This window comes from Desmodus rotundus, chromosome 6 (assembly GCF_022682495.2).
Source record: "Desmodus rotundus isolate HL8 chromosome 6, HLdesRot8A.1, whole genome shotgun sequence".
Classification (NCBI taxonomy): Eukaryota; Metazoa; Chordata; class Mammalia; order Chiroptera; family Phyllostomidae; genus Desmodus; species Desmodus rotundus.
Genome location: NC_071392.1, coordinates 81,274,612 through 81,293,702, shown reverse-complemented (window position 1 = coordinate 81,293,702; position 19,091 = coordinate 81,274,612).

The window sequence follows — 19,091 nt, the reverse complement described above, 5'->3', positions numbered from 1 at the left end:
AGTCCTGCCAACTCTGTGTCCCCGTCACTAGAAGTCACACCCTGTCTAGTGTCAGTGTTATATACCTGTGTGTGTTCTTGTATTGAAAACTAGGACTCAGATGCGACTTTCAGGACGTCCATTCTTCTGGTAGAAAATGAGAGGTTGATGGATTGCTCTTTTCAGAAGTTATTTTCAGCAGAAACCTGGCACTCTCAACAGCAAAATACGGGCCTACTAAAATGTAACTAATAGCCTTGAAGAAGAAAAAAGTCACAGAACTGTAAACACACAAGTTAATTTTATTGTATGTTAATATACAACGTACGCTTGTAAAAAGTCATTCACAGAGATAAAACCAAGACTGAAAGTGGAGGAGGCAGATGATGTCTGCCCCTCCGTGAGCACCTACAGTAATAATACAGACTACCCTGTTGTCAAAACGTCTTTTGAACTTGAGACGTTGAAAACAGTAATGTCACAGTGCTGAATCCCCAGAAAATTCTTCATCTCTAAGATAAATAAAAGATATCACCGGGCCAGATGGCATTCACACCAAGTGTTTTGAAGAAACCCCTTTTAATAAGAAACTGTTTCCTATTCCCTTGAGCTTTTCCAGTCACAAGCTGTTTCACCTCTGAATTTCCAGCCACCAGAGCACTGACAGCACCTTTCATTTCTGGCACTTTAGTGACAATCATAAGCACTTACACGGGTGAAATATAAATGAATAATATCGGATTCCAAAAAAGAAGGGGTAAATTGAGATTTCCCCTCCAGCATTCAGAGAACGCTTGTCCGTAACAGTTCTGAAATCGTTTCTGCCGGTGTCCCGTGAAGGGACAATGACGCCAGTGCCTCGGCCCCTGTGAAAACTGTCAGGCAGAGGATGAATGAAAACACCTGCAATCATGACGTGAATTCAAGATGTAATATGGTCCACACAGGTAATTGACATAAAAACAGTGGGAGGAAAAGAGAAAGGCATTCTGGGTAAAATAGAATTGAGAAATTGATGAAAATTTTAGACAACTTTCCTTCTGATTATTCCTTACATTCACATTTATTTATTTATTTCAGTGGAGAAAGGAAATGAAAAGAATACATTTAAGATCAGTTCTTTTATTTAGTAGATGCTTTTGCAGCTCTTTTTTGTGTGTGTGTGTAATTATCCAGCAGGGTTGTCGAAAGAACCTGCAAGGATCAGCTCCGATCCCCATTGTTCCCAAAGGCTGACATTTTTATAATTCTCTTTCCTGTCCTCTTTGACACTATTATGAAAATTCCGACATGACCCACCTGGAAGCAAATGGATTACTCAGACTTCAATAAAAGCCATTTTCCAACGTGATTGATTTTCTTCATTTGGTTGAGGATTACAGCTCATATGATAACTGTTTCTCTCTTAAATGTCAGAAGAGTTTGAGAAAAAAAATTGGATCAGGCTACTTCAGTGCATTATTTCAGAAATGAGATATAAAGTTTCTGCATATGGAAATGAGAACAAATGGGAAAGGGAAGGGAGGCATTTCGACAACTCAATCCAAAGAAAGATGGGATTCCTAAACACATGACCCTGCATAAAAAGTGATTGATCACAGACTGAGTTCTCTGCTCCGGCTGCAAAGACAGACACTTTATGCACGTGACTCAAATGAATTGACCCAGCAGCCCTGAGTTCGTTGTAACAGAGCTGAAGGAGCAACTTGCTGCAACACCCAGATGATCTGGGGTTATCAGGTAGAAAATGAGCAGGTGAAATGTTAACAGTCCCTTCGCTGGGTGCCAGACTTGACATGGCAGAGAGAGTCCCTCCCTTTATGAAGCTCTGTTCTATGGGGAAAGGGAAACATTAAAGAAATAATTATGTGTGCGAGTTATCTAAAGGAGCAACCAAATCAAACATGGAGATCAGAGAGAGCCTTTCAAAGACTTGCTATTGGGAGTGGAAACTGGAGAATGAGTATGAGTTGTCTGGGCTGGGTTAGATGTCTCTTCCGCGTGCTGTTGCAGCCCACTCACCTCGTCACTGTGCCTTCTGCTTAATTCCACTGTTTCTGTCCCCAGTGAGCTCACGGTGACATGGGAGACCCGAGGGCACTGAACAAGACCTGAGGTCCTAATAATTAACTCCTCTTCCTGATTAATAATTTGGGAGCTTTAAAAATAATTATGTTGACGGGAAGATGGCGGCAACATAGGTGGGAGCGGAATCCACTTCCCCGCAACGCCAGGGAAATACCTAGCTGATCTGAGGAGCAGAGCGAACAGCCAACAGTATTCCAGCATATACGAAGATCAGAGACCAAAGATAGAGGACATTGAAAGATCTGACGGTGTGACAACAAAACCTGGAGTGCTGAAAAGACTAGAGTTAGACCGTGTTAAACACATAAACGTCAGCTCAAGACCAGTGAGCACAGGAGAGTAAGGAGACAGCACCACCGAATCCCATTGGCATTCTACCATAGAAGTTCATATCATAAACCCAGGGATTCAGAACAAAGCAATTTAAGAAGCAGAGGCCAACAAGAAGAGCCTCACAAACAATGGGAAGACAAAGAAACAATTCCCAAATGAAAAGAAAGGAGGAAGTCTCAGAAAGAATACTAACCGAAAAAGAGGCAAGTCAACTATCAGATACTGAGTTCAAAGCAATGGTCATCAGGAAGCTCACTGAGCTCTCTGAGCTCAAAGAGAACTACCAGAAACTACAAGGAAACTACAATGAACTCACTGCAAACTATATCAACATGAAAAAGGAAATAGAAAATATCAACAAGAGCCAAGAGGAAATGAAGAATACAATTTCTGAATTGAAGAACACAGTAGAAGGAATGAAAAGCAGACTTGATGAAGCAGAGGATCGGATCAGCGAGCTGGAGGATAAAGTAGAAAAAAACACCCAGAAGGAGCAAGAAAAGGAAAAGAGGCTCAGAAAGAATGAAGAGGCAATAAGGGAAATGCAGGACAACATGAAACGTAACAATATCCGTATAATAGGAATACCAGAAGGAGAAGAAGAAGAGCAAGGGATAGAAAACCTGTTTGAAAAAGTAATGATGGAAAATTTCCCTAATCTGAGGAGAGAAAAAGTCACCCAAATCCAGGAATCACAGAGAGTCCCAAACAAGAGGAACCCAAAGAGGCCCACTGCAAGACACATCATAATTAAAATGGCAAATTTCCAAGACAAAGAGAGGATCTTAAAGGCAGCAAGGGAGAAAAAGGAAGTAACATACAAGGGAGCCCCAATAAGGTTAGCAACTGACTTCTCAATGGAAACGCTCCAAGCCAGAAGAGAATGGCAAAAAATATTCCAAGTAATGAGAACCAGAGGCCTCCAACCAAGACTACTTTACCCAGCAAGGCTCTCAATCAAGATAGAAGACCAAATAAAGAGCTTCCCAGACAAAAGAAGTCTAAAAGAATACAGCTCCACCAAACCAGCTCTGCAAGAGATGCTAAAGGGACTGCTTTAAGGAAAGGAAGGAAAAGAGAAAGACAGAGGAACACAGGTAGGAAATAATGGCAATGAATAACTACCTATCGATAATAACCTTAAATGTAAATGGATTAAATGCTCCAATCAAAAGACATAGAACAGCTGAATGGATAAGAAAACATGACCCACACATATGCTGCCTACAAGAAACCCATCTCAGGACAAAAGACTTACACAGACTGAAAATGAAGGGCTGGAAACAAATTTTCCAAGCAAACGGACAGGAAAAAAAAGCAGGGGTAGCAATACTCATATCAGACAAAATAGACTTCCAAAGAAGGGCCATAAAGAGAGACCCAGAAGGTCACTTCATAATACTCAAAGGAAGAATCCACCAAGAAGACATAAGCATTATAAATATATATGCACCCAACATAGGAGCACCCAAATACATAAAGAAAATCTTGGAGGATTTCAAGAAAGATATTGACAGCAACACAATTATAGTAGGGGATTTTAACACCCCACTATCAAAAATGGACAGGTCTTCCAAACAAAAGATTAACAAAGATATTGTGTCACTTAACAATACCCTAGAGGAAATGGACTTAACTGATATATACAGAGCTTTTCATCCCAAAGAAGCAAAATACACATTCTTTTCAAGTGTCCATGGAACTTTTTCAAAGATAGACCACATGATAGGACACAAAGCAACCCTCAACAAAGTCAAGAAAATTGAAATCATATCAAGCATCTTCTCTGACCACAAGGGTCTGAAACTAGAAACCAACCCCAAGGGTAAAAACCCAAAACACTCAAAATCATGGAGACTGAATAGCATGCTATTAAACAATGAATGGGTCAAGAACGAGATTAGGGAAGAAATCAAAAACTTCCTGGAAACAAATGAAAACGAACTCACAACAACCCAAAACCTATGGGACACAGCAAAGGCAGTCCTGAGAGGGAAGTTCATAGCAATACAGGCCTACCTAAAGAAGTTAGAAACAGTTCACACAAACAACCTAACCCTACGCCTACAAGAACTGGAGGAACAACAACAAAGACAGCCCAGAGCAAGCAGAAGGAAGGAAATAACCAAGATCAGAGCAGAACTAAATGACATAGAGACTAAAAGCACAATTGTAAGGATCAATGAATCCAGAAGCTGGTTCTTTGAAAAGATAAACAAAATCGACAAGCCTTTAAGTAGGCTTATCAAGAAGAAAAGAGAGAGGATCCAAATAAACAGAATTAGAAATGAAAGTGGAGAGATTACAACTGATACCACAGAAATACAAAGGATCGTAAGAAAGTACTATGAAGACCTATATGCTAAGAAATTTGAAAACCTAGATGAAATGGACACATTTCTAGAAAAATATAATCTTCCAAAACTGACTGAAGAAGAAGCAGAAAACCTGAACAGACCAATATCAGCAAAGGAAATTGAAGCAGTCATCAAGAAACTCCCATCACACAAAAGCCCTGGACCAGATGGTTTCACAGGAGATTTCTACAAAGCATTTAAGGAAGAACTAACCCCTATCCTTCACAGACTATTCGAAAAAATCCAAACTGATGGAAGACTCCCAAACTCTTTTTACGAAGCCAACATCATCCTAATCCCAAAACCAGATAAAGACACAACGAAGAAAGAAAACCTCAGGCCAATATCGCTGATGAACATAGACGCTAAAATTCTCAACAAAATATTAGCAAACCGCATCCAGCAATATATTAAAAAGATCATCCACCATGACCAAGTGGGATTCATCCCAGGGATGCAAGGATGGTACAATATTCGCAAATCAATAAACATAATACATCACATCAACAACAGCAAAGACAAAAATCACATGATCATATCAATAGATGCGGAAAAAGCGTTCGATAAGATACAGCACCCATTTCTGATAAAAACACTCAGCAAAGTGGGAATAAAGGGAGCAGTCCTCAACATAATTAAGGCCATATATGAGAGACCTACAGCCAACATCACACTCAATGGACAAAAACTTAGAGCTTTCCCACTAAGATCAGGAACAAGACAAGGATGCCCTCTCTCACCACTCCTATTCAACATAGTATTGGAAGTACTAGCCACAGCAATCAGACAAGAAAAAGAAATAAAAGGCATCCAAATTGGAAAGGAGGAAATGAAACTGTCACTGTTTGCAGACGACATGATAGTGTACATGGAAAACCCTATAGACTCCACTCAAAAACTACTCGACCTAATAAATGAATTTGGCAAAATAGCTGGATACAGAGTCAATACCCAGAAATCAAAGGCATTCCTGTACACCAACAACGAAACTGCAGAAACACAAATCAGGAAAAAAATCCCATTTGATATAGCAACAAGAAAAATAAAGTACCTAGGAATAAACCTAACCAAGGAGGTAAAAGACCTGTACTCAGAAAACTACACAACACTGAAGAAAGAAATTAAGGAAGATACAAACAAATGGAAGCATGTACCATGTTCATGGGTTGGAAGAATTAACATCATCAAAATGGCCATACTACCCAAAGCAATTTATAGATTCAATGCAATCCCTATTAGAGTACCCATGACATATTTCACAGATATAGAACAAACATTGCAGAAATTCATATGGAACCATAAACGACCTCGAATAGCAGCAGCAATTTTGAGAAAGAAGGACAAAGCAGGAGGTATCACAATACCTGATATCAAACTGTATTACAAGGCCACGGTAATCAAAACAGCCTGGTACTGGCATAAAAACAGGCACATAGACCAATGGAACAGAATAGAGAGCCCAGAAATAAACTCAAATCTATATGATCAATTAATATTTGACAAAGGAGGCAGGAGCATAAAATGGAGCAAAAACAGTCTCTTCAACAGATGGTGTTGGGAGATCTGGACAGCTACGTGCAAAAAAATGAAACTCGATCACCAACTTACGCCATACACGAAAATAAACTCAAGATGGATAAAAGACTTAAATATAAGCCGTAACACCATAAAAGTCCTTGAGGAAAACATTGGCAGGAAAATCTCAGACATTCCACGCAGCAACATCCTCACAGACACATCCCCTAAAGCAAGGGACATAAAGGAAAGAATAAACAAATGGGACCTCATCAAAATAAAAAGCTTCTGCATGGCTAAAGAAAACAGCACCAAATTACAAAGAGAACCAACAATATGGGAAAACATATTTGCCAATGATACCTCAGACAAGGGCCTGATCTCCAAAATATATAAAGAACTCACACGACTCCACTCCAGGAAGACAAACAACCCAATTAAAAAATGGGCAAAGGACTTGAACAGACACTTCTCCAAGGAAGACATACAGAAGGCCCAGAGACATATGAAAAGATACTCAGCATCACTAGCCATCAGAGAGATGCAAATTAAAACCACAATGAGGTATCATCTCACACCAGTCAGAATGGCCAACATAAACAAATCCACAAACAAATGTTGGAGAGGATGCGGAGAAAAGGGAACCCTCGTGCACTGTTGGTGGGAATGCAGACTGGTGAGGCCACTGTGGAAAACAATATGGAATTTCCTCAGAAAACTAAAAATGGAACTGCCCTTTGACCCAGTAATTCCGCTGCTGGGATTATACCCTAAGAACACTGAAACACCAATCCAAAAGAATCTGTGCACCCCAATGTTCATAGCAGCACAATTTACAATAGCCAAGTACTGGAAGCAACCTAAGTGCCCATCAGCAAACGAGTGGATCCAAAAACTATGGTATATTTACACAATGGAATTCTACGCAGCAGAGAGAAAGAAGGAGCTTATACCCTTTGCAACAGCATGGATGAAACTGGTGAGCATTATGCTAAGTGAAATAAGCCAGGAAGTGAGGGACAAATACCATATGATCTCACCTTTAACTGGAACATAAGCAATAGAAGGAAAAAGCAAACAAAATATAACCAGAGACATTGAAGTTAAGAACAATGTAACAATAGCAAGGGCGGGGGCGGGGGGTGGGGGCGGGGACAGTGGGTAGAGGGGATTACAGGAACTACTATAAAGGACACATGAACAAATCCAAGGGGGAGGGTGGAGAGGGGGGAGGGAAGTGGGTTCACCTGGGGTGGGGTGAAGGGATGGGGAGAAAAGGCATACAACTGTAATTAAATAACAATAAAAAAATATATATATATAAAAAAAAATTATGTTTCGTGAATGAATTATTAAACCCAACTACTCCTAGACTATTACTAATAATAATTAACACGAATATGATGGCTACTTTGTGCCAGGTTCTATTCTAAGGATTTTATATGTATGAATTAAATTCATTTTTATAATCACTCCTGAGGTAGACACTAGCATTATCCACATTATGTAGATGAGGAAGAGTAGGCACAGAGAGGTTAAGACAATCCTTTAAGAATACACAGCATGTAGGTGGTGATTCAGGATTCGAATCCTGCATCACCAGCTACTTAATTTACTCCATTTTTTTAACACCTACTCCATTTACTTAACCCGTTATTCTCTGCGATCACTTACCAACCAGTTAAAAGTAAGACCCTATAATCACAGAACATAAGATGGGTGTCAAGGGGAATTCAGAGGAAGATGGGGAAATAGAGCCATTTCCAGGGAGATGATTCAGCTCTCATAGGAGAGATGAGACAGTTCAACAAAAACTCCCCACTGTTTTTTTTGTAAAAAAAAATACTTCCCCTAAGTACCTGTTTTCACTTATGTTAACAGTTACATCAATTTTGACTAGGTACAGGCAGATGGCCTAATGTAAAACTTTTGGGAGTAAAATTGTCCTATGTTAAAATTTGAAAGCTATGGCCTACTTCCAGAAAAATTCAAACACGCATACTTTTCCACATAGCTTTGAATATTGGCTGTCCCACTGGATGTCACCCAGGGAGCTGGCCATCTCAGGGACCCTCCTCCTACAGTTACTAGCTTACCTGGGTTGAGATGACTTTATCAAAATGCTAAAGCCAGGAAAAGAATCTGTCAGCAGTATTTAGAGTTTACAAGCAAGTGAAGGAGAAGGTTCTAAAGATCCCAGTGAGCTGGGCAGCAATAGAGACGTAGGATAAATCACATATTAACGAATACCTGTTCTCCTTGTGTGGCCCTCACCCCGGTCACCTATAAGCAGATGGTCAGTTACTGTATTCCTCATGTTGTGTTTTCTGGAGTAGGAAGTAAGTTTATATTTAAAACCATTTCTATTGCTTTTCATAAAAGCTTAGGGACTTAGCAACTTTTATGGTAGATTTCTAGAAGGAGAAAGAGAAAGCAGAATGACTTTCACAGAAGAAGGGGAGAGACGTTAAATTCCAGCTGCAGTTAACTCCCCCCCATGCCCATTCCCCAGGATGCGGTCTCAGTGGCAGTGACTTCAGGGTGCGTGTGCACAGGCAGGGCCCCGGGCACTAGCATTCCTAGGCCTGGACAATGCGTATGCCCCGGTCTGTCACTAAATAGGGAGTTGCCAAAGAGCAATGATCATGAACCTTGGAACGAATGTTGCTCAGAGGCAACCAATTTGGACCGAACTCTGAAAGGACCTTCTGAAGTATTTTGTTCAAAACGAGATATCAAGACCACTGTATGAGCAGCCATCGGAGAGGTGACCCCATAAATAACTTCTACCCAAGTTCCTGACGGGTCTTTAAATTCAATTTAATTTGACTTAATGAAAAAAAGTTAAAATGTTGGTATTTTATTTTGACATACTTTATTGCAAAAGAAATACTGATTTGATGCAAGAGGGAGGAAATTTCACATTTGGTGATTGGATATCATATGGAATACTTGAATCAAATGCAGATTCCCATCAGGTAAACCAGATACTAAAGTGACTTCAACCACTGTAGGGAAAAGAAAAAAAAATAAAACCCTCTCACCTCTCCCCTCACCTCAGAAACACCCACTAGCCCTCATGTAACCCCACTGGCGGTAGGAGTGTGGGTAAGAATGCCTTACCACCTTCTAGTAGAACCTGGACCAAGGGAAAGGAACTGACGAGGGCAGGCCTTCCTATTGTCTGGTTTTCCAATTTAATTCTAACTGAGAAACAAGGCCAGCAGCTTGGAACGAAAATGGCATTAGAGAAGCTACGCTGCTTGCTGGACACCCTTTGGTTCCTTCCCGGTTTCTCCACATCTGCTGCTGTCTGACCCTCCACAGCGCACCCAGTGTCTGGGAATGAAGTCCACGGCCATGTTTCCTGAGAGTCTGCTTGTTTTTCTGGGTTGATGTGTCCTTCTCCCTTGATCCCACCTCCAAGCTAATTTTCATTCTGTGTGTAGACAACCCAAAATGACAAATTATTTTGTGCTTTTCTGCAGTGGTAGGATTTAATTGGGTTTCCCTGACTCAGTTCAATTCCTGAGACAAATAAGTCAAATCCTTCAACATGAGGGACAGAAAACAGGTAAGATGGTGAATAATGGGGCCTGAACACTAGGAAATTCTGCTGAAAACCATTATGTTACCCACGTCTCCTTTTACTTTTCTTTCTTTTTTCTTCCTTCTTTCTTTCCTTCTTTCCTCCTTCCTTCCCTTCTTTCTTTCTCTTTTTCTTTCATTTTGGTGAAATATTTCCAGAATTACGTGGGGTAACATTAGGATACAGAACTATTGCAAATAGAATTAATATCAAAAGAAAGTAATGAATATTCTGACTCACACAAAAGGAAACAGTATAAAGCTCTGTGCAACTTTATCTATAAAGAGAGTGTTGACACTCTTTGGTTCTCCCTTCTACTAACCAAAGAAGAGGGAAGGGGAAATGCCAAGTGCACCATCTATGCACTGAAGTGTAACAAACCAGCCTGGTTCTTTGCTGGGGGCAGCTCTCCTGATGGTTCCTCCTGAGCTCATGTGTGGCTGTAGCCTCTTGCCTGGGGCTGCAGGATCCAAGGTGGACTCGGTCCCATGTCCCAGCTTTGGCGCCACCTGTTGCTAAGCTCTCTCTCTACGTGGTCATTCATCATTCACAGGCTAGGTGAATTTCTTACGATTCTGTTGGAAGCATTCAAACTGGTCAGTGATGGAATCTATATATCTTGCCAAGGCCACAGAAACGTCTACAACCCCCTTTTCACCACATTCTACTGGCCAAGGAAGTCATAAGACCACCCGAATTCAGGGAGGAGGGAGATAGATGTCACCTTTGGATTGGAAGAGTTGCAATAAATATGTGATTATATTTTACTTGCCATGCTGAACAAATGAAAATTTATGTCAAAATTATGTATGTCTAAATCCCATATTAGACTTTCTGAAGTCATGGGGTATTTATTATATTCATTTTCATACGCTAAGCTCAGAGTACTGCCACATCGTAGGTCCCATCATCTGACTGTTGGACAACTATCAATGGACTATGAATTGAAAAACTGTAACATAATAAAAGAATGCTAACAATTCTTTATCATTATCTGTAACTTATATTTTTATGGTTGCTTGTGTTAGGTCATTTGCTGTGCAAGATTAATTTGGCCAGACCTAGAAGAATTTAATTTCAAGCCCTTTTGTGGGAGGGAACAAACTTGCTTTGAAAAAAAAAAATGGTGTGAAGTATTTTACACAGGGAGTATGTCAGGTATCAAAATCAAAAAATGGGGAAAGACAAATCATGTGTGGAGGGCTGTCAGCTTGTGACTGAATGAGTAATGAACTAGTGAGTTGAGCTGAGAAGTGGAAACTAGTGGATTTTTTAAAAGGCGAGACAGGTCATATCAGATCCAAAGCAACAGGCTTAAGGGAGATGTGAAAAGAAACTACAGACTTTCAAAAATTGGCTCAACACTTCCCTGCGAGAAGTCTTTACATTCGGACAGTGATTCCTTCCCTCAAACAAAAGTCATCACCAAATGCCAAACTGAAAGGGGCTGCCTGGAACCCTAAGGAAGTCGTCCAGGGCAAACGACAACAGAGGGTACTTCAGGCCTAACCTCTTTGCCTGTAGGCTCCACCCTAAAGCACCTCTCTGAGCTCCTCTCATTTTGGCCCCTCCCACTCTCCAACACCCTCCACCTGTCCGACCAGTGCTACGCAGGCACCTGGGGGTATATTCTCTGGGATTTTCCTTTTGGCATCCACAGATTGCAGGAGATGCCATCTTGCACCTCACAGCCTATAAAATATTGTTCGCTTGTTGACTGTATTCTCAATCGCTATACGTTTCTTAAGGGCAGAAAGTTTGTCTTGTCTTTCTTCCTTTCTCCCCCTCAGTGAGGATGGTAACTTAAAATAGTCTATAGTCTATAATTTAAATTAAACAGAAAAATGTTAAAAAGTGCTCTCCTTGCATAGTAATGACATGCATGTGCTTTGTGTTTTCTTCTTTAAAATGAGTTAAGAAAAATAAAGCATTTATGCCAGAGCCTGACATGGAAGAATTGCTAAATGATAGTTTACAGTTCTTCTCACCATTATCATTGTTACTTATACGTAACTGACAAGCTGATGCATAAAAGGAAGCCATACCTGTCGTTATAGATACTCTGTAACCAAACCATGGGCAAACCAGCCACCTGTACTAATTGATTTAGGTAACGAAGACTCATTGGATGTTAAACACATGCTAAGTTTGCATTTTCAGTGGTAAGCAGAATAGACATGGCTCCTCCCTCCATGGAGCATACCATCTGGGTGAGGGGAGGGAGTGGTACCTTTTAAACTAATAAAGAAGTAAATTGTAAATCTCAACAAGTGCTGTGAATGGGAAGAACAAGGTGCTATGAATAAATACATAGAAGACAGGGCAACCTATTAGACCAGGTGGGCAAGGAATAACTTTCTGAAGAAGTTCTATTTAAGATGCACTAAACTAACAAAGTGGAGACAGACTCATGGATACAGAGAACAGACTGACAGCTGTCAGAGGGAGGAGGTTGGGAGCTGGGTGAGAAGGGAGAAGGGATGAAGCAAAGAAAAACAAAGACTCATTGACACAATAGAAGGAAAGGAAGGTGGAGGGAGCGGACGAGGGTGAAGGGGGAGGGATAAATGGAGATGGAAGGACACTTGACTTGGGGTGGTGAACACACAATATACAGATAATGTACTATAGAATTATATACTTGAAACCTGTGTAATTTTATTACTAATGTCACTCCAGTACATTCAATTTAAAAGGATGCAATAAGAAATAAAATACAATGAATTCAGCCCAGTGAACAGTGTGGACAGAAGGACCAGCATGGGGTCAATGAGTATAATGGGGAAAAAAAAAAAAAAAAGAGTGTGGCAACCTATAGAATAGGAGAATTTCAAGTTCTTGAGCTCTGAAGCTGACTGCCTGGATCCAAATCTTGGCCTTTCCCTTTGCTAGCTCTGTGGTTCCAGGCAGTTTATTCTGTCTCTTATTTTGATAAAAGGAATAATAGTAATTACCTTACAGAGTCTTATGAGGATTAATATGAAAATGCTGAGCACATTGGCGGAGCACTCCACACACGCTTTATCAGTAATGTTGCAGAAAATTGGGATGGATGGCTCACTGATCAACAAGTATGTGCTGAGAATTGACCACCCGCTGACCTGCTGGGGGTGCTCCTGCCATCACCTGGATCTCTGGCCCCTGGGTCTCTGCTACAAACCTCTTTTTTCAGCCTGTAGAATGACATCATTTCCCACACCTGGCATTTTTGGTAAGCATTTCCCCACAGAGCCGTTTGGGTTCCTAATGATAAAGGCTTACATTTTCCATTTATAGCCCTCTCTTCCCCAATGCTTGGAACTCTTTAGACGAATCTTGGACACAGAGAAAGGATATGAGGGGTGGCTCAGTGGGTGGTCACACCATCTCCGGCTTCACAGAACCACACAGATTCATGCATGCTTTGCCACTAGCCTGCCCCTTCATCTTCATGCTCGGCTTCTCTTGGCTTGCCTTTTAACCCTCCAGTCCTCTCCCTGTGTCTCAGAAGTCTCAGTCTCCCCTCAGGGACACAAGCCTCAAGTCTTTCCCCATCTGGCCCCAGGATTTTCTTCTGCGCCTTCGATAGGAGCCTGCTGGGCCCCTTCTCACTGCCGTGTGGATGCAGGAGGGTTAAAGCTCCTGGGTCATCCTCCACCAAAGGTGGGCAGACAGGCCCCTTCATAACAGGAGCCTTCAGACAGAGGCTTCTCTTCCTCCCCCCATACCTCCTTTTGTATTGACTATTCTCATAAGCGTTTCCCACTCGTCTCACTGTGGCCCCAGTAGACACCCCAGTAAATACCGTGGTATCAGTTCACCTGCTTCCCTGACTTGTCAGAACAGTTGCTTCCCGTGATAGCCTCTCAAATGACTACTTACACTCCAGTCCCCCAAATAATGGTCACCTCTGCACTTCACAGTGCTTCTTTGCTTCTCTTTCTTTTTAAAAATACAAATGTTATGTAATTCTAGAAGCTCTTATGAGAGCCATTTGGAAACTTCAAAATAAAAGAGAAGAAAATATTGTTTTATACGTACGAGGTCTGTCCAGAAAAAAAGTGCAGCCACTGTTAATGTAACGAGAACAGTTTGCATGACACTGATGTAACCTGACAGCCGAGGAGAGTGGACTGGAATGCGCATGTGTGAACAATGATGACTTCACTGTATTGAGCCAGTGGGGGCGGTAGATGACACTGAGTGAGCATGTGTACTGTGTGATCGCCACATTCAAAATGACTGGATAAGTAGAGCAATTAATGTGCATCAAATTTCGCATTAAGCTTGAACATCCCTCTGCAGAACTATTCAGATGATTCAGAGGCCACAGCTGTGGACAACTGGTGATTGGCAGCTTCATCCTGACAATGTGCCCACTCATGTATCAGGTCTCGTGCAGTTTTTGGTGAAACATCAAGTCACCCAGGTGACTCAGCCCCCCTACATCCCAGATTTGGTGCCCTGCGACTTCTGGCTTTTCCCAAAACTAAAATCACCTTTAAAAGGGAAGAGATTTCCGATCATTGATGAGATTCAGGAAAATATGATGGGGCAGCTGATAGTGATTGGGAGAACTATGTGAGGTCCCAAGGTGCCTACTTTGAAGGGGACGGAGGCATCATTGTCCTATGTACAATGTTTCTTGTATCTTGTATCTTCTTCAATAAATGTCTCCATTTTTCACATTACATGGATGGATACCTTCTGGACAGACCTTGCATAATCAATAATACTGTACTAACTATGTATAGTGCCAGCTGGGCACTAGACATATTGGGGGGCCCACTTATAAGTACTTTAACTGCCCATATACTATGCTGTATACTTGACACTAATAGAATATTAAATATCAACTGTCATTGAAACATAAGTTAAAAAAAAATAAAATCTTAAAGAAAGAAAAATTGAATTCTTTGGAAGTTTGAAAATACTCATAATGACAAATTTTAGAAGTACAAAGCAGGTAATTTTCTCTCTGTGTAGTACTAACTGTTGTGGACACACTCATAGAAAATGAGAACAGCACCCCAGGATTCTATGAAGTACCAGCGCTCCTGATACACCACCTGAGAATCTAATGCCTCTGCTTCTTCCTTCTTCTTAGTATTTTTGAAAAACATTACAGTCCCCCCTCTGCACCTAATGCTACTTTCCCCCCTTTACTTTTTAAAATGTAAGTATATGCAATTCTTGGAGATATCTTACAAGTCATTTGTAAAACTCAAAATAAGGTTATTTAATCAGAGAACAGCTGTATGTCAGTGACATGGAGAGTCAACTAATTTTCAGCACTTTCTGATTTCAAATAGTTTGGCTTTGTGTTTCCATCAGGGCGTTTATAAAAACACATGTACAGTTAGATACATTCACCATATTAAAAACGTAAACCGCGTTGCCCACTATTGCTCCTTCCCTTCACTACTCTCTTGCTCCAACACCTCCTGTCTGATTTACCAAGGAGATAATATTTTAAGAAAACAGAAACGTGAAGTTTACTGACTTAAAAAAAAACCCAAAACAGGTTATAGAAACACATAGAGTGTGTGATTTGATTTTGGTGGGGAAAAAAAGGGATACATGTATGTGTGTTCACCTAACTCGGAGAAGATGAAGAACAGGAAGAGGAGGAGGGAGGGGCAGCGGAGGAAAAACGCAGAGGGTGTACACTAAGGTGTTAACGTTGAGTACGCATTTTTATTACTTTTATGGTTGTTATCTGTACTTGCTAATTTTCTACAATGCCTATGTAGAGTGCAAATGTAAATATAAATATAACACAACTTGAAGAAAGCACTAATTTAAGGATTGTTTGAGGCAACTATTTCACTCTTCTGAAAAAAGAAACACGTAGTCTGTTGCCAAAGATAAATCACCTCAGATGCCAACAAGAGGGCTGAGGTTTGCCTAGACTTTCCTAGTTCATGAATGTTGAGTGGTCTCTAAATTTGGAAACTGTTTTCCCCGCTGCTAACACTAAGGCCCCTGTACTATCTATCATACGCGAAGCATTGGTTTCCCTAAATAAACTCCACAAAAATAACCTCCTTTATTTACGGTCATGTTGTTTCAGATGCCTGCAGCCAATTGTCTCCTGGCTTCGGAGGCCAGAATTCTTCTTCTCTCGTTTCACTCTTATTGCTCCCAATTCTCTATCTAATTCGGTGAATATTAAAAATACCAGGCAATGTATTGCAAGATGGTAAGCAATAATACACATATCTTACACTCTCAATCAAATCATCTCTAATGTGTTCGTCGAGTTAGTTTTCCTTCTTCATATTTTACAAAATATACTTCCTTAAAAAAGAAAAAAAGATAATTGGGAAACAGGAGTACGTCATTGTTAATGGAATGATGGATAGAGACTAAGAGATGCTTTCCCAAATGGATTCCCAGCAGCCTTTGCAACTTCTCTAGGTCACTTACCTTGAAGACCCCTCCCCTAAAACTTCACTACCCTACTCCCCTCTACAGAAGGCCTTTTATAGGGATATGAAATGTGCTCTTTGTTTTCATACACAGCAAATGGCTTCTATGGTGAATTTTAGTGGAAGGAGGGAAACCCAATAGTTTGTTGTGAAAAAGATTCCCAGAAATAAAGAGAAAAAGGGTAAAGGTTATTTCCATTTCTCTCCTCCTTCCCCTCCCCACCTCTCTTTCTCTCTTTCTCCCTCTCTCTCTCTCTCTCTCTCTCTCTCTCTCTCAATTTTTCTCTTGCTCTCCTCTTTTCAATAGTGAACATAGTTTTCTTTCTGCAATTGAGGAGAGACAGTGAGAGAGCCGAGTTCCCGGGGAATGATGAGTGTGTGGGCATTCAAACTCTATTACTTGTGACGGCTGAGAGCCTTGCCAGACGGCTGTAATGTATTGGTAACTTCAGAGAAGCAAGGAAACAGTGTAAGATTTCATTTGCTTAATGGCTTACAGATTAATTGAGTTCCATACGCTCTGACTGTGGTACAGATTTCCTTATAACATATTGTTCTTTTTTGTAAAACAGTACAAATGATTCTTATATAAAGATAGCATTGTTTTTTCTTTCTTTCTTTTTTTCGAATTAACTAGTTCCAACTGACCCATCACATCAAATTCATATGTAGACATTTTAGACCGAAAGAAATAAAATTATATTATCCCTCTAACTTTAACAAAAAGCAGGATTCCACCCTGTTGAATCCTCCAATGACATGCCCCAAACACAGAGGGCTGATTTATAAGAGTGCCTTTCAAATAGGAGAAGCTTGCAACTATACTTCAATTAAAAAATAGTTCCTTGTTTTTTCCTTTAAGAATGAGGAAAGATAAGCTTGACTCATTTCGGTCCCTAGAAAAGTTTCAAGTCTCCTTCAGTTGTACATTCAATGAATGCTGAAGAGAAAGTCTATATGCTTTTGTCAAGAAACTCCCCCTATAAGGCAAGACCTATGTTGAACAAAGCCATTTCAAAGCACTGCTTATTAAATAAGAGCTTTGACTCATCCACATACTTCTATCAGTTGGAAAACAAAATCATATTAACAATATGATTAATGATAGTCATGTAAGGGCATCAAAATTCAGAGGAGCGAGCAATCCATACAGGTAACAGTAGACAGGGAATTGTCACCCAACAGAAGGACAATGTGCTTTGAATGATGGGCTTAATTTGGATACAGGGAGGTAAAGAATATTCTATGATTAAAGTGCAGGGGAGGGATATCAAGGAATGGCTTGTGTCAAGGAGAAAACCAGCCTGCCTGGAATAGTCATTTCATGTGAAAGGAAGGTGGTGATACTGGAAAGTTTGGGGACATGGGTTGGGGAAGGAGACAGAAGCTGGTAAGACGGAAAGTAGGAGAATTCCTTAAGTCCTCATTTGAGGGGTTTAGATTTGATTCCTCAAGTGCTAAGAAGTTACTGAGGTTTTCTAAAAAATTAAGATCATCATCTCAACAATGGAGGGGGAGAATGGAGATATGAAATACAGGGCATGGAAGGATGAGACAGCTGTTTGTGGTTTTCTCTACTGGTCCATGAAGATGAAAGTGACAGACGTTGAGAGGGAAGCATAGGAAGGACAGTCACAGCAACAGCAGAACCATGAGGCACTGGAGTCGGAACGATGTGCGTATACCTGCCTCTGAGAACAGTTGAGGCTTTTATAGCACTACTAAAAAGTGTGCTTTTGGCAGTAGAGACAATGCAGACGGAAAGGTGCAGGGAAAAGTGGTAAACAGAGAGATCCTCAGAACATGGGATATGCTTTCATTCCTTTTCCTGTTACACATGCGGTGAGGACGAGGGGAAAACATCTTTCTGTTTTAAATTAGCCTGTCAATGTTGAATCAATCAATTTAAGTTGATTTAATGAACTAATTAATTAAATGTGTCTGATTTTAATTCATGTAAGTCGGCTTACCTTATTTCCCCAGTTTCCTAGTTCACTAGTCCTCTTGTTGACAGATTAGAAACCTCCCTTATTCTCCACGATCACTTACCCCTGTTTCCTATAGTCCCCCAGAGGTCTTTTTACTCCAACCTTTCTGGCACCTGCTCTGCTACCCTCCTCTCTCTCCCTCCCTCTCTTTCTCTCCCCTCCTCCCTTCCTCTCTTTCCCTCTCTCCCTCCCTCTCTCTTCCCTCCTCGCTCTCCCACTCTTTCTCTCTTTGCATCGCAGGGTACATAAAATTTTACTGTACTCATAATTCTAATGTTATACAGCTAAATACATTCCTCCAAAAGATAATTTTATATCCTTTCATCTCCAACTTCTCCATTTTTCTCCTCTTAGCTTTTAATTAACAATAAGCTTTTTATTGAGCTGAGAAGAAGAAAACAATCTGTGCCAGCTGTATGATGCACTTTTCTTCACTAAGGCATCTGGTCCACGAAGAATTCACGTCTTCCACTTCTCTAGGCTGAATTTCTCCCCCTAAACGCGGGACCCATCGACTTCTTGCCTTTTCTGAGGTGGCGTTTCCATCACAGATATTCCACCTGCCTTTAAGCATGTTTTAGTTTGCTATTTGTCTTTGGGGAAAATATACACAATTTAATGAGGAAAAACATTTGTTCTATGAATCAGTGGGATTTTAAATGTTTGGTTTCCATTTTCCAAATTCCTATTAGGGGTTCTTATTCAGATGGTTGACTAACCACCCATGACTCCCTCTCCTTCTTCAAATCTCATTAATGTGAAAAAATAAAAAATAAAACCCCCCCCACAAAACTCTGCACCACTAAATCCATGGTACCACTGCCAACACCAA